At 34.0% G+C, this 14,066-nt stretch overlaps 1 protein-coding gene across 1 annotated transcript in view; it reads right to left on the bottom strand.

Annotated features, from left to right (window-relative positions):
- Window positions 1-14,066, bottom strand: part of LOC120187662 (endo-1,4-beta-xylanase 5-like) — a 39,763-nt gene that overhangs the window by 25,071 nt on the left and 626 nt on the right. The gene's annotated exons all lie outside the window — the stretch shown is intronic.

The raw sequence follows: 14,066 nt of genomic DNA, 5'->3' as shown, positions 1-14,066 counted from the left end.
TGAATCATATCATTATATCCCCTTAACCTTGAAGAGAAACATCACTCTTGAGGAGTTAATCACAAAAATTTCGTTAAAGATTCGTGTAGCAGGCCGGAGAAGACTATCTTCACTTCAGTATACATTTCCTACTGAACTTTTTCCACTCACATATACATTATTTTAGCTTTCCAACGATGATGATGTTTCTATGATGGTTGATGCTAATATGGGAAGTTCACAATCTCTTATTGAAATGTATGCCACTTTTATTGAGGTTCGTGCTTCTCGTGGTCTATCATATTCCTCTCACTTTGGCATTGCATATCAAGCTGATCAAGTTGATAGCCCGACACAACTGATCTGTAATGATTTCACATAATTAATGGCAAATCCAACGCCAGATGTCATGCCATCAAGTTCAATAGGAAGGAATTCATCAGCAACTGCTTATGATCTCAACCTACATGGCTTCACCAATAATCCATATGGCAACATCTCTTCTACTTCAAGGGGCAGACATTCATCTGCCACTGTTTTCGACTTACACATAGAAATGCCATCGAGACGGCAGTCTGTTCACATCTCACATGATACAATGACCTCAAGTTCAAGGGGATAACACGCAAGCGGCAACTTCTTTGACCTCAACATTAGATTATTTGAGGAACCCTCATCTCCACCAGAAGAACCTTTTCGGAAGCCAGGTGCAGATGGTGTTGAAACGAGATTATTCGTTGAACCTGACTCACCACAGTTTAACGTACATTCTGATGATGATGAGGATGACGTTTCGATAAATACAACACCAGCCGAACTTCTTGCACATATGTATGAGACTGATTATGATGCAATGTACGAGCCTGAAATTTTGGATCTCCCCGATGTTGGCAACTATGGACTTCAGTCATCAGTCAATGACAGTGATTTACATATTGGAATGGAGTTCGCATCGAAAGATGAAACAATGATGGCAATAAAGAGTTACAATATTCATAACTCAGTTCAGTCCCGAGTTGATCGATCTACCACGGAGAAATATGTCTACTACTGCGTCCAACGTGACAACGGATATCAATGGATGGTCCGTGTATCAAAGAGGAAGAGGAAGAACAACTTATGAGAACTAACCAGATAAAACGGTCCTCATACGTGTTGTGCAAAAGGTATAAACCAGGATCATCCCAACTTGGACTCCAACATTATTTATCAAGCAATCATGTCCATTGTGAAGCAAAGCTCTCATATAGCTGTTGCAGTGTTGATTTTTGCTATACAGTCACAATATGAGTACACCGTCTCCTATAAAAAAGCTTGGTTGACAAAACAGAATGACATTTGCAAACTTCATGGCGAATAGGATTCCTCTTACAACGAGCTTCCCATTTGGTTTCATGTTGTGCAAAGACTTAATCTCGGGACAATTATTGATTTTGAAACTCAACATCATTACGTGAATGATCGAGTAGTTCGCGATCGCTGCCAATTCTACCGTGTCTTTTGGACTTACCCTCAGTGTATTAATGCAGTGAAGTACTGTAAATCAGTTGTCCAAATTGATGGTACTTTCTTGTATGGGAAATACAAGTAAGTTTTATTATTTGCCGTGGTCCAGGATGGTAACCACAATATTATTCCTGTTGTGTTTGCCCTCGTTCAAGGAGAAGACACTGAGTCTTGGGCTTTTTCCTTAAAAATTTACGTTTACATGTTGTCACAAGGGAACGAGTATGCATTATTTCAGACAGAGGAGCCGAGATAAAAGCAACAATGGACTCTTTGGGTCCAATGTGGAGACCTCTACATATTGAACATCGTTATTGTGTCTGTCATATTGCTGCAAACTATTATGGAAAATACAAGAAGAACGATGAACGTCAGTTTGTCGTGCGCATGAGTATGTTACTTTTTTCCAATTTTTCAATCATTTTCGTATTACTTATTTATACTTCATATTAACTATTACATATTTCTAATGGCTTAGGTTACGAACTCTTACCTCAAAGGTTTGAGTCTATGTTACAAGAGTTGTTTGGCAAAAATAAGAAGGGGTGCAAGTACATTATGGACATCAGCAAAGAAATGTAGACAAATGCGTATGACGGGGGGTATCGCTATGGTCATATGACAACCAACTTGGCTGAAGCAATAAATTCAACCTTAAAGGGGCGCGTCATTTACCAGTTACGGCGTTGGTCAAAACGACTTATTTTCGTTTGGATCAACTCTTTGCAAAGCTTGGTGGACAAGCTCTTACTTGGATGCAAAATGACCATATTTACCACCCAAGACTAGTAGGTGATTTATAGAAAAAAAGTGGTTGCATCAAATGGGATGTTGGTTACAAATTTTTCTCGCACCCGTGAATTATTTCGTGTAACCGAAATACCACGTCCGCTGCAAGGGGTTGAAGCTAACTCTTTCAGAGTTAATCTGCAAGAGAGATGGTGCGATTGTGGTTTCTTTCAAGCACTCAAATATCCATGCTCTCATGTTATTACAGCTTGCTCACATTCGCATTTGGACTACAAAAATTATGTTGATATCGTATACCAACTTTCACAAGTATTCAAGGTATATGAATTTGAGTTTCCGCCCATAGGAAACGAAAGAGTCCCAGATGAGATTCAAACTTGGCTTACAATTGTACCAGATCCGTTGCTATTGAGGGACTCAGGTCGTCTAAAATCTACTAGAATACATTGTGATATGAATATTCGGGAGAAGTCAACAGAACAAAAAAGATGTGGGCATTGCAGAAACATCGAGCACAATAGAAAAAAATGTACAGCTCTGTTATCATCACATAACCGTTAACCCTTATGTAATTAATATTCTATTTAAATGAATGTTTTTGTTTCTAATATTTAAATGTAATTGCATTTTCTATAATTTCCCAATGTACACCTATATAAATTTTATTTTTTTAACATTTAATCCTTTAAAAATTATTTTATGATATTTGGTTAATATTATATATAAATTATTTTTATTGGTAATTTTATTAAATGATTAATTATATTTATTTAATATAATAATTACTATTATTTATTATAAAAAAAATTTATTATTAATTTTAAAATATTATAATAATTCTACCTTCTAATTAGAGAAAAAATATTAAATTAAACAAATTAAAAGTTATAAAAAAATTTATGTATACGATGACACATTTCATGTTCTGATTGAAAGATTAAATTTATTAAATTAAATTAAAATTAAGACTAAATTGATAAAATATGTAAGTATTGAAGATTAAATGTGTAATTATACTAATTTTATTAACTTATGCATCAATATTTTGGTTAAATATTGACAACATATGACTAGATTGATAAAATTTAAATAATTAAGTGATAAAATCAATTGATCGATAATCAAAATAAAAAAAAATAGATATATAACCATACCTGTAATATTATAATTTCATACATTTTTCCTATAACTACAATAAGATCAAAGCTGGTTTTCATCTATTGTTCCATCCGATTAATGTCGCGTGGAATGAGTGAATGTCAAAGTCCCATAAACATATAACACTTTAACCTAAATTAACTTCACCTTTAACACACATTTAAAAAATAAATTCAATAATTCTTAAATTATAATCGAAACACTTTACATAATATATTACTAATTTATAATAACAATAAAAATTAAATCTTTATCCAGCGTGGCATCCGACTCAACAAAATCCAGGTAAAACGCGTCTCCGGAGATGCGCCTTACACGTGTGGCTTCTCAATCAGCTAAAACCTAGATAAAACACATCTCCGAAGATACACCTTTATGCCACCTCAACTGAGAGATTATTACTTCGAGAAATATTGATTAAACAAAAAGAGAGAATTTCGTTAAATGTTGGCTGTTTAGTCAAATCGCCATTCAAACTGCCTACTTTTCTCTGACACAATTTTCGCACTAAATTGTGAATGACACGAATATTATTGCATTAACTTATGCCAATTTACCCACTTCTGCATATAATTTATTAAAAAAGGAACCTTAGAATCAAGTTTTCGATATGGTAAGTGTACTTTTTTTTAAAATCGCTTTTTTCAGCCCTCGAACCAAGGTCATGTGGTTTGTGCGCTCTGACCGAAGCACACCAAAGCCAACAAGCCGGAACAAGTGCCAGTTGGTAAGTGTACTATGAAGGGTACGGGTGCCATCTTCCTCAAAACTAACTATTCCAAAGCCACCTTACCCTATATATATATATATATATATACAACAACAATAAAATCCTATATTAATATAAAGGAGGTAAGATAGTATACTGTCTCTAACATCATATTAAGAATAATTTCCGTAGAAAATCTCTGATAGTATAAAAATTAAAAATAAAGATAAAATATAATTTATATATAAATAAATAAATAAATAAATAAATACATAGTAGAACAATCTTTATATGCAGTCTTCATATGCTCGTCTGTACTGAGAAGTAATCTCTGTAAATAAATTCCTGGGTAAAAATCTCTGTAAATGGACAGAAACGTAAGTTCTGACTAAATTTAAAAAAAAAATATGAAGAGAAGAATAACAAGAAGTCAACGATAATAACCGACTAAAAGAAATAAAATTAAATAGGTTAAAAACTTAAACTAAGACAATATTACTATGTTACCTTAATTTTCTCTCTCTCTCTATATATATATATATAAAAGCTAATATAGTATGACCTTTATTTGTAGGACCTACGGCTTAGCTTGCATGCTTGTCAAATTCAATTCAACCGCTGTCAAGTCGAACATCAAACAGCAACTTTTGAACCAAACTCACTATTCGAACTCGAGTAAGCTCAATTACATGTAAATTATATATGTAAAACGTTCAATACCAATATTCATTTATTATCAAATTAATAAATATTTATATTATTAATATTATTTTTTATTTATATAAATTGAACTATATAATTTATATAATTTAAACTATATTAATATACATTTAATTATTATTCAATGTCAATATTTTTATTAATCATGTTTTATGTAATTTATATTTAAATAATTTTATTAAATAATCTTATATAATAAGTCTATTTATTAATTTAATTATCATAATAAATATTTTATTATAACATTTAAAAATTAATCATATTAATTTTTTAATTATATCATAAACTCAAAAACTCACAATTTTATTAAAATCTTATAATTTCGTCTATGGTAATATATAAGTTAGGTAAATATCAAGTCAGATAAATATCAGATCAAGTCAATAACAAGTCAGATCATTTACAGGTCAGGTTGAAAACAGGTCGGGTAATATCAATTATTTACCAAGTCAATATCGGGTTCGAGTTCATATCAGTCCGATGCAAGTCGGGTTCAGGTATCATTTTTTTCGGTTCAATTCAGGTTCAAGTCGTTCTCAGGTCAGGTGCAGGTCGGGTTCAGATCCACAATTTCTAGGCCCAACTCGGATTCAGGTAAACACCAGTTTCAACTCGAGTTGGTTTCGAATCGTTACAGCACAGGTTAAAAACAATTTTAACTCAAATCGATTTCAGTTAGTTTTGTATGTCGAGTCAGTTTTTTACAGCCCTAACTGATGCCCCCTAACCTGATAGCCCTCGCTACGCGGTGCTGGAAACTTTACCCGGAAACCTTAAATCACTGGGTCTGGCGAGCGTGCATCCCTATCAGACTTGGCATGCCTGCTTCAAATTTCATTTGCTGGACTACGTCACTTGGACCTCCCAATCTACTGGGTCAAGCAGATTGGGTTTGACATGGACCATTACCCACGCTAGATTTTCTCCTAGGCTCACTGGACTTGTAAAAAAACAAAAATAAGAATAAGAATTATAACACATAATATTTTATACAATATATAAAAATATAATGATATAATATATATAATATAATATAATATATAACGATATAATAAAATAATATATAGTATTCATTATGAATGTATAATATATATATATATATATATTACAAACGGTTCGAACGAAAATAAGTATCTACAAATATGTATAATCATTACAATAGGCGAAGTGAACTATCAGCTGTAATGCTCATCAAAAGAACAATAGAAAGTTTTTTCTCAAAAAACTTTGAGAGGAAAGAATTTTTTAAGCAAATGAGGTACTTGGGATGATTTAAAAAATTGAAAATCACTTGTCATTTATAAGATAAAATTGGGATCAAAAACGTCTTTGAACTAAAATCAGTAATAAATTCTAATTTAATTTTTGTAAAACATACTAATTAATATATGTAATTAATCTGCTACAACTGGATGAATTTGGCCTCAAACATATCCATATTCATTCATAAAATATAGCTATTACAATAGCTATTAGTTAGCAGATAAACAACTGAAATTAAGGGTTTATAACAGCTGTAATAAATGACTGTAAAAGGTTGTAAAAATCATTCATATGCATCCTTACCAGAAAACAGCCAGGCTACTCTCCAAAAATCACGCTGTCAATTACAACAAATAAATCAATGGTAATTACATTTTTCCGTTTCAAAATTATGTTTCCAGTCTATAAAATTCAAATAGTATATATTTTCCCAAAAGTATTTTCCTTCTAAATGTAAGATATGTGCTCATATATCCTTGACCATTACCAATATCATTATGTAACTTTTAATAGTTGATGTAACACCCACAGACCGATGCGGGTGACCCGATCCGAGGTGTCACATTAGGGTCACCAGAGCGACCCACAGTAAAATTCCCGGAAATATTTTTAAAATTTCTTTTAAAACATGTAAAATCATAAAACAATTTATAATTAAAATACAAGTTCGGAAAACCATTCATATATTACAGACATAATTAAAATCATACACGTTTTAGATTCAAATATAAAAACAGAATACCACCTACATGCCCCCTAAACACATGCACCATACTCTAAAAGTAACGCCATTGGAACCTCTTTACTGATGTAGTTGCACTGGTTCAATCCTTTTAACCTAAAAATAGTGAGTAACAGAGTGAGCTTTGGAAAGCTCAGCAATACAGAACTACCAATTGATGCTGATAGACATGTAGATAATATGTAAGAATAATTTTCCTTATTGATTCAGACATCTACAGATTTTTATGCTGAGCTGAGGTCCCACTGATATCTCAGGTAGTAAAAGATAGGAAGCTTCCAGTTCAGAGTAAACGTTTAGAGGAATAGGTTCAGGAGATCAGAATAGGGTGTCTAGTGTGTTCACACAAAACTAGTGAAAGTGTACACATATTTTTTAAAATAGTAGTAGTTTAAAACGTATTTTTTTAAAAACCATAATAAAACCCTCCAATCGAAAACCAATATGTAGTTCCCCACAACTGCATCCATAAGGACTTACCCTAGGCCCAAGGGCGTAGGTGCCAACCTAAGGGAGCACCTTGGGTCCATAAGGTCTTACCCTAGCCGAAGCGTAGGTGCCCACCTGAGGGGAGTGCCCTCAGGCCCATAAGGACTTACCCAATGCATACAACAAAGGAGCCATCCTAAGGGAGTGCCTTAGGGTCCATAAGGTCTTACCACTAAGCCCATTAGGCCCAAGAGCCCACCCAAGAGTTGCCTTAGGTCCATAAGGAATTACCAGCTCGATCGGTCTGAACCTATATAAGGAATTACCAATTTGACCGAGCTGAACCTACAGAGACTTCATACCAGATCCCAGAGTACCCCGAAAAAAAAACATTTTCCAGACAAAAATCAGTGGTAGCAGGAAATCAGAGTTCAGACATATCAATTCAGTAGAAATGGTATCCAGAGATCATAAATCAGACATACAAACTTAAAACTTCAGTAAGTCAGAAATCTTGGTAAAACACATTTCAAAACGGATAAAACTAATCATATAACATATAGGGAACACACTAGAGGATCCATTTATTTTCTGAAAGTGCTTGCTCTTTATCAAATAATGAGTCATGAAACTTCTGTAAACTGATTAAACTCAAAAATGATATCCCCATAAAAGGGTTTGATAACTGACAGATTCATCAGTTATTCAGAACGTAATTTATTAGGATCATATAGCATTCAGATATTTTTCGGAGGCACTATGTAATCAGAAAGGTATTCAAAATCCTTTGTATAAGAGTTACTTGTGTTTTCAGATATGACAGGAGTAATTCCATTATCCAGGAAATCAGAGGCATTTTGGGCATTAGATTCTTGGAGAATTCTTAGTGATTTGAGCTAAAAAATGATAAACGAAGATTCAAGGCATTTAAGATTTGTGTCGATTTATCGAAATATCAAGATAACTCGAACTATACAAATCCCATCAATGATACCTGTTAACCGATCAAATCGTTGCACTTAAAGGGTATTCACACTTTAATACAAACAACTCTTGTAAATTATTCATCTTTAGAATCATCGTTGTATGGATCTTAGGGAGACGCGTAAATATTACAATGGTAGTTATTTCATTTATGTATTGAAACGATATCGAGAAATGTCAACGTGTTTGATTCGTGGTTTAAAACCCTTATGGACGATACAACATATAAGATCATCAGTGTTTCTAGACTTATCCAAGTTATTTGCTTAATTCAAGGTCATTAGGGTACTTAAATCAATTAGTATTCAAGTTTATTCAGTCACTTCAGAGTTTCCAGAGTAATTTTGTCGTTTTAACAATTCGAATATATACAATACTTCCATTCAGTTCAACTTTGTCATTTCGAGAAATTCATACATATAAGATACTTTCGATAATTTAACCTTCGGTTGTTCGCTCATGAATTAGAAATTTAAAGTGTTTTACCATATCAAAGATCCTAATCAATTAACATGATTATTTTCACTTTTCGGGAAAATCCTTATCTTTTACATCATACCGATATTTTCGTAGTTTCTTATTTAATTATTTCCGACATTTAACCTTTAACGAGATTAGTTAGAATTTATGAGTCTTGAGATTGATTGATTTACTGATTAAATCACTGAACTTATATTTGTTTCTGATCGGTCTACCAATTTATTTTACGAGCCGTCTGAGTCTTATACAATTCTTCGTCTTTATTCCAAATTCAATTTGAGTATAATGATAATTAAATACACCTCATGGATCAATTATTTCCATTCATACATTTACCAATTATCAATGTGTTTCGGAAAGCATATAAAAGGTAATAGAGTATTACCTCGATTTCTGTGCTCCACCAATCGAACATTTAAACTCTATTCGATCACTCTCAAACTTAAATTCAACGTCCAATAATTCTCGGATACATAACAATCAAATTTACGACATAAACTAAACTTAATTAAGAAACCAAATCAAACCCGAAGATAAAACATTGAAAAACAGCTTACCGAGTGAGAATATGGAAAAATAGACTTCAGATTCAAACTCAGGACGTCGAACAACATAAAATAGGACTTTTTGAAAAATTTAACTTTTTTGGTCAAAGTCAACGATCAACAGTTCGACCGGTCAAAGTCAACGGTCAAACCGGTCAACGAGTCAAGTTAAAGTCAATAGGTTGGCTCAAAGTCAACGGGTTGGGTTGACTCAGTTCGGGTCAAACAAACCTGGTTCGAACAGGGTTGGCATGTTCAGACCGATCCAGACCGACTAGGTCGGTTCTAGAAGAAAATAGAACTAGAGACAAGCCCCACGCACTATCCCACGCACACGCAACGGTGCGTGTGGTGTATGACAATGGTGTTGGGTTGGGAGACGGCTTTCGATTACCCCCTTTTCAAGCACTCAACAATTACAATCAAAATTTAATCAAAACCATGTCAAAATCAAAAGAAAATAATCCAAACTATAAACCGAAGCTTACCCACGATGACGGATAACGACGACGTGACACTAGGCGATAGGATGGGTCGGGTTCTGATCGAAATCATTTGGGGAGTGCAACAGTGGCTGGATTGAGGCAGAATAGCTACTGGAATGACTGAAAAAGGAGGAAAATCAAGGTTTTTGACGAAGCTTTCAATCGTTCGATCCCGGTGAATGACAGTCGATACGGGGTCATGAGAGGTCGGGGTTGACTCACCAGAGAATACTGGATTGTTTGATAGCGGCGGGGCACGACAACGACGGTTGAAACGAGGCGAAATAGTGGTCGATGGCTTGAAGATGATGTTAGTTCATGTTATTTGATTTGGGGGAAAATATTAGGAATTTTAGGGATTTTACTAGGGGAAATTTTGGTTTTGAGTATAAAACCCGAGCCAGAATATAATGAAACTTGTATTTTATTAATTACATCACAAATATAAACCTAGCATAGTGGCTAAGGTATGGGCACCCATAACCTTAGGGTTACGGGTTCAAGCCCTCTCAGCTACCCTAATCCCATTTTTTCAATAGATTAGAAAATGGGATAATTCAGGGTTAAGTCTCTAAACTTTTAAAAAGTTCTAAAATCGAGCTATAACTTTTAAAAATTTACGATTTGGCCCTTAAATTTTCCCTTATTACAACTTTAATTCGATACTAAAAATTAATAAAAACTAGCCCCTATATTGGGGTGTGACAATTCTGCTCCCCTTAAATGAATTTCATCATCGAAATTCCCTCAAGTACAGAAATGCATAAGTGAAACTTTCATAAATTCTTCATTATCTTCAAGTAGCTTTTACAGAAGTACTAGTCCTTTACTAATCCTTAACCAAGTGAATGTACATTCTCGACAAAACTCTCCCTTATTCCCAATAAAAAAATCTAAACAGAATTATCCTTGTGGAATCAATTCGACCTTGGTTATGAGGTTAGGTTCATAGAGCGGTAACATATCCCAATTTTATTTCTAGAGTCGCTTCAGAATTTCTCAGATGAGTAAGTCTCACATTACTCATGAAGCACATTACAGAATTTATACAAACGTTACTGGTATTCCTTTATGCATAGGTCGAGCCCTAACAGATAGAAAACTTAGGTTAGTTTATTACAAAGAAGAGCTAACTTTGGAATTCTGGCTTAGAGAAGTATGATTATAGTCTAGGGGCATGTACCGACAAGACAAACTAAGTGAAACTTTCATAAATTCTTCATTATCTTCAAGTAGCTTTTACAGAAGTACTAGTCCTTTACTAATCCTTAACCAACTGAATGTACATTCTCGACAAAACTCTCCCTTATTCCCAATAAAAAAATCTAAACAGAATTATCCTTGTGGAATCAATTCGACCTTGGTTATGAGGTTAGGTTCATAGAGCGTAACATATCCCAATTTTATTTCTAGAGTCGCTTCAGAATTTCTCAGATGAGTAAGTCTCACATTACTCATGAAGCACATTACAGAATTTATACAAACGTTACTGGTATTCCTTTATGCATAGGTCGAGCCCTAATAGATAGAAAACTTAGGTTAGTTTATTACAAAGAAGAGCTAACTTTGGAATTCTGGCTTAGAGAAGTATGATTATAGTCTAGGGGCATGTACCGACAAGACAAACTATGACATTCGACCGGTCGGTCTCCCTAGAAAACTTGACTTAACCTAAGCTCTGATACCACTAAATGTAATACCCACAGACCGATGCGGGTGACCTGATCTGATCTGAAGTGTCCCATTAGGGCCACTAGAGTGGCCCACAATAAAAATCCCAGAAAAAAATTAATTTCTTTTAAAATGTGTACAATTATAAAACAATTTATAATTAAAATACAAGTTTGGAAAACTATTCATATATTACAGACATAATTAAAATCATACACGTTTCAGACTAGGATATAAAAAAATACCACCTACATGCCCCCTAAAAACATGAACCATACTCCGCAAGTAACATCGGTGGAACTCATTTACTGATATCGATAGTTGCACTGGTTAAATCCTTTTAACCTGAAATAGTGAGTAACAGCGTGAGCTTTGGAAGGCTCGGTAATACAGAACTACCAAGTGATGCTGAAGGACATGTAAATAATAAGCAAACATAATTTTTCTTATTGATTCAGACATCTACAGATTTTTATGCTGAGCTGAGGTCCCACTGATATCTCAGGTAGTAAAAGACAGGAAGCTTCTAGTTCAAAGCAAACGTCAGAGGACTAGGTTCATGAGATCAGAATAAGGTGTCTAGTGTGTTCCTACAAAACCAGTGATAGTGTAAAAATCTTTTTAAAATAGTAGAAATTTAAAATATACTTTTTTAAAAACCATAGTAAACCCTCAAATCGAACGCCAATATGTAGTTCCTCATAACTATATCCATAGGGACTTACCCTAGGCCCAAGGGCGTATGTACCAACCTAAGGGAGCACCTTGGGTCTATAAGGTCTTACCCTAGCCGAAGTGTAGGTACCCACCTGAGGGGAGTGCCCTCAGGCCCATAAGGACTTACTCAATGCACACAGTAGAGGAGCCACCCTAAGGCACCTTAAGGGAGTGCCTTAGGGTCCATAAGGTCTTACCACTAGGCCCATTAGGCCTAGGAGCTCACCTAAGAGTCTCCTTAGGTCCATTAGGAATTACCAGCTCGATCGGTGTGAATATATCTAAGGAATTACCAATTAGACCGAGCTGAACCTGCAGAGACTTATACCAAATCCCAGAGTACCCCGAAGAAAAACATTTTCCAGACAGAAATCAATGGTAGTAGGAAATCAGAGTTCATACATATCAATTCAGTAGAAATGTATCCAGAGATCATGAATCAGACAGACAGACTTAAAACTTCAGTAGCTCAGAAATCTTGGTAAAACAGATTTCAGAATGGATAAAAACAATCATATAACATATTGGGAACACACTAGAGGATCCGATTATTTTTCGAATGTGCTTGGTATTTATCAGATAAGGAGTCATGAAACTTATGTAAACTAATTAAATTCAGAAATGAGATCCCCATAAAAGGGTTTGATAGCTGACATATTCATCAGTTATTCAAAACATGATTTATCAAGATCATATATCATTTGGATATTTTTTGGAGGCACTATGTAATCAAAAAGGTTTTCAGAATCCTTTGTATCAGAGTTACTTGTGTTTTCAGATATGACAGGAGTAATTCCATTATCCAGGAAATCAGAGGCATTTTGGGCATTAAATTCTTGGAGAATTCTTAGTGATTTGATCTAAAAAAGGAGAAACGAAGATTCAGGGCATTTAAGATTTGTGTCGATCTATCGAAATATCGAGTTAACTCGAACTGTACAAATCCCAACAATGATACCTGTCAACCAGTCAAATCGTTGAACTTTAAGGGTATACACTCTTTAATATAGACAACTCTTGTCAATTGATCATCTTCATAATCATCGATGTATGGATCTTAGGGAGACATGCAAACATTACAATGGTAGTTATTTCACTTATGCATTGCAACGATATTGAGAAATGTCGACGTGCTTGATTTGTGGTTCAAAACCCTTATGGACGATACAATATATAAGATCATCAGTGTTTCCAAACTTATCCAAGTTATTCGCTTAATTCAAGGTCATTAGGGTACTTAAATCAATTAGTATTCATGTTTATCCTAGTCACTTCGGAGTTTCAAGAGTAATTCTATCGTTTTAATAATTCGAATACGTACAGTACTTCCATTGAGTTCAAGTTTTTCATTTCAAGAAATTCATACATGTAAGATACTTTCGGTAATTTAGTCTCCGAGTGTTCGCTCATGAATTAGAAATTTTAAGTCTTTTATCATCTCAAAGATCCTTATCGATTAACATGATTATTTTTACTTTCCTGGAAAATCCTTATCTTTTATAACATACCAGTATTTTAGTAGTTTCTTATTCAAGTATTTACGACATTTAACCTTTAACGAGATTAATCAGAATTTACTAGTTCTGAGATTGATTAAATTAATGATTAAATCACTGAACTTAGATTTATTTCTGATCGGTCTACCAATTTCTTTTATGAGCCGTCTGAGTTTTATATAGTGTTCCGTCTTTATTCCAAATTCAATTTGAGTCCAATGATAATTAAATACACCTCATGGACCAATTATTTCCATTCATGCATTTACCAATTATCAATGTGTTCTGGAAAGCATACAAAAGGTAGTAGAGTATTACCTCAATTTTTGTGCTCTACCGATCAAACATTTAAACTCCATTTGATCACTCCCAAACTTGAATTCAACGTCCAATAATTCCTTGGATACATAGCAACCAAATTTACGTAAGAAA

Source organism: Hibiscus syriacus, unplaced genomic scaffold (genome assembly GCF_006381635.1).
Source record: "Hibiscus syriacus cultivar Baekdansim isolate YM2019G1 unplaced genomic scaffold, ASM638163v2 tig00113725_pilon, whole genome shotgun sequence".
Lineage (NCBI taxonomy): Eukaryota > Viridiplantae > Streptophyta > Magnoliopsida > Malvales > Malvaceae > Hibiscus > Hibiscus syriacus.
The sequence above is the reverse complement of the archived record's forward strand: the minus strand, read 5'-3'. Positions and strand labels throughout refer to the sequence as shown.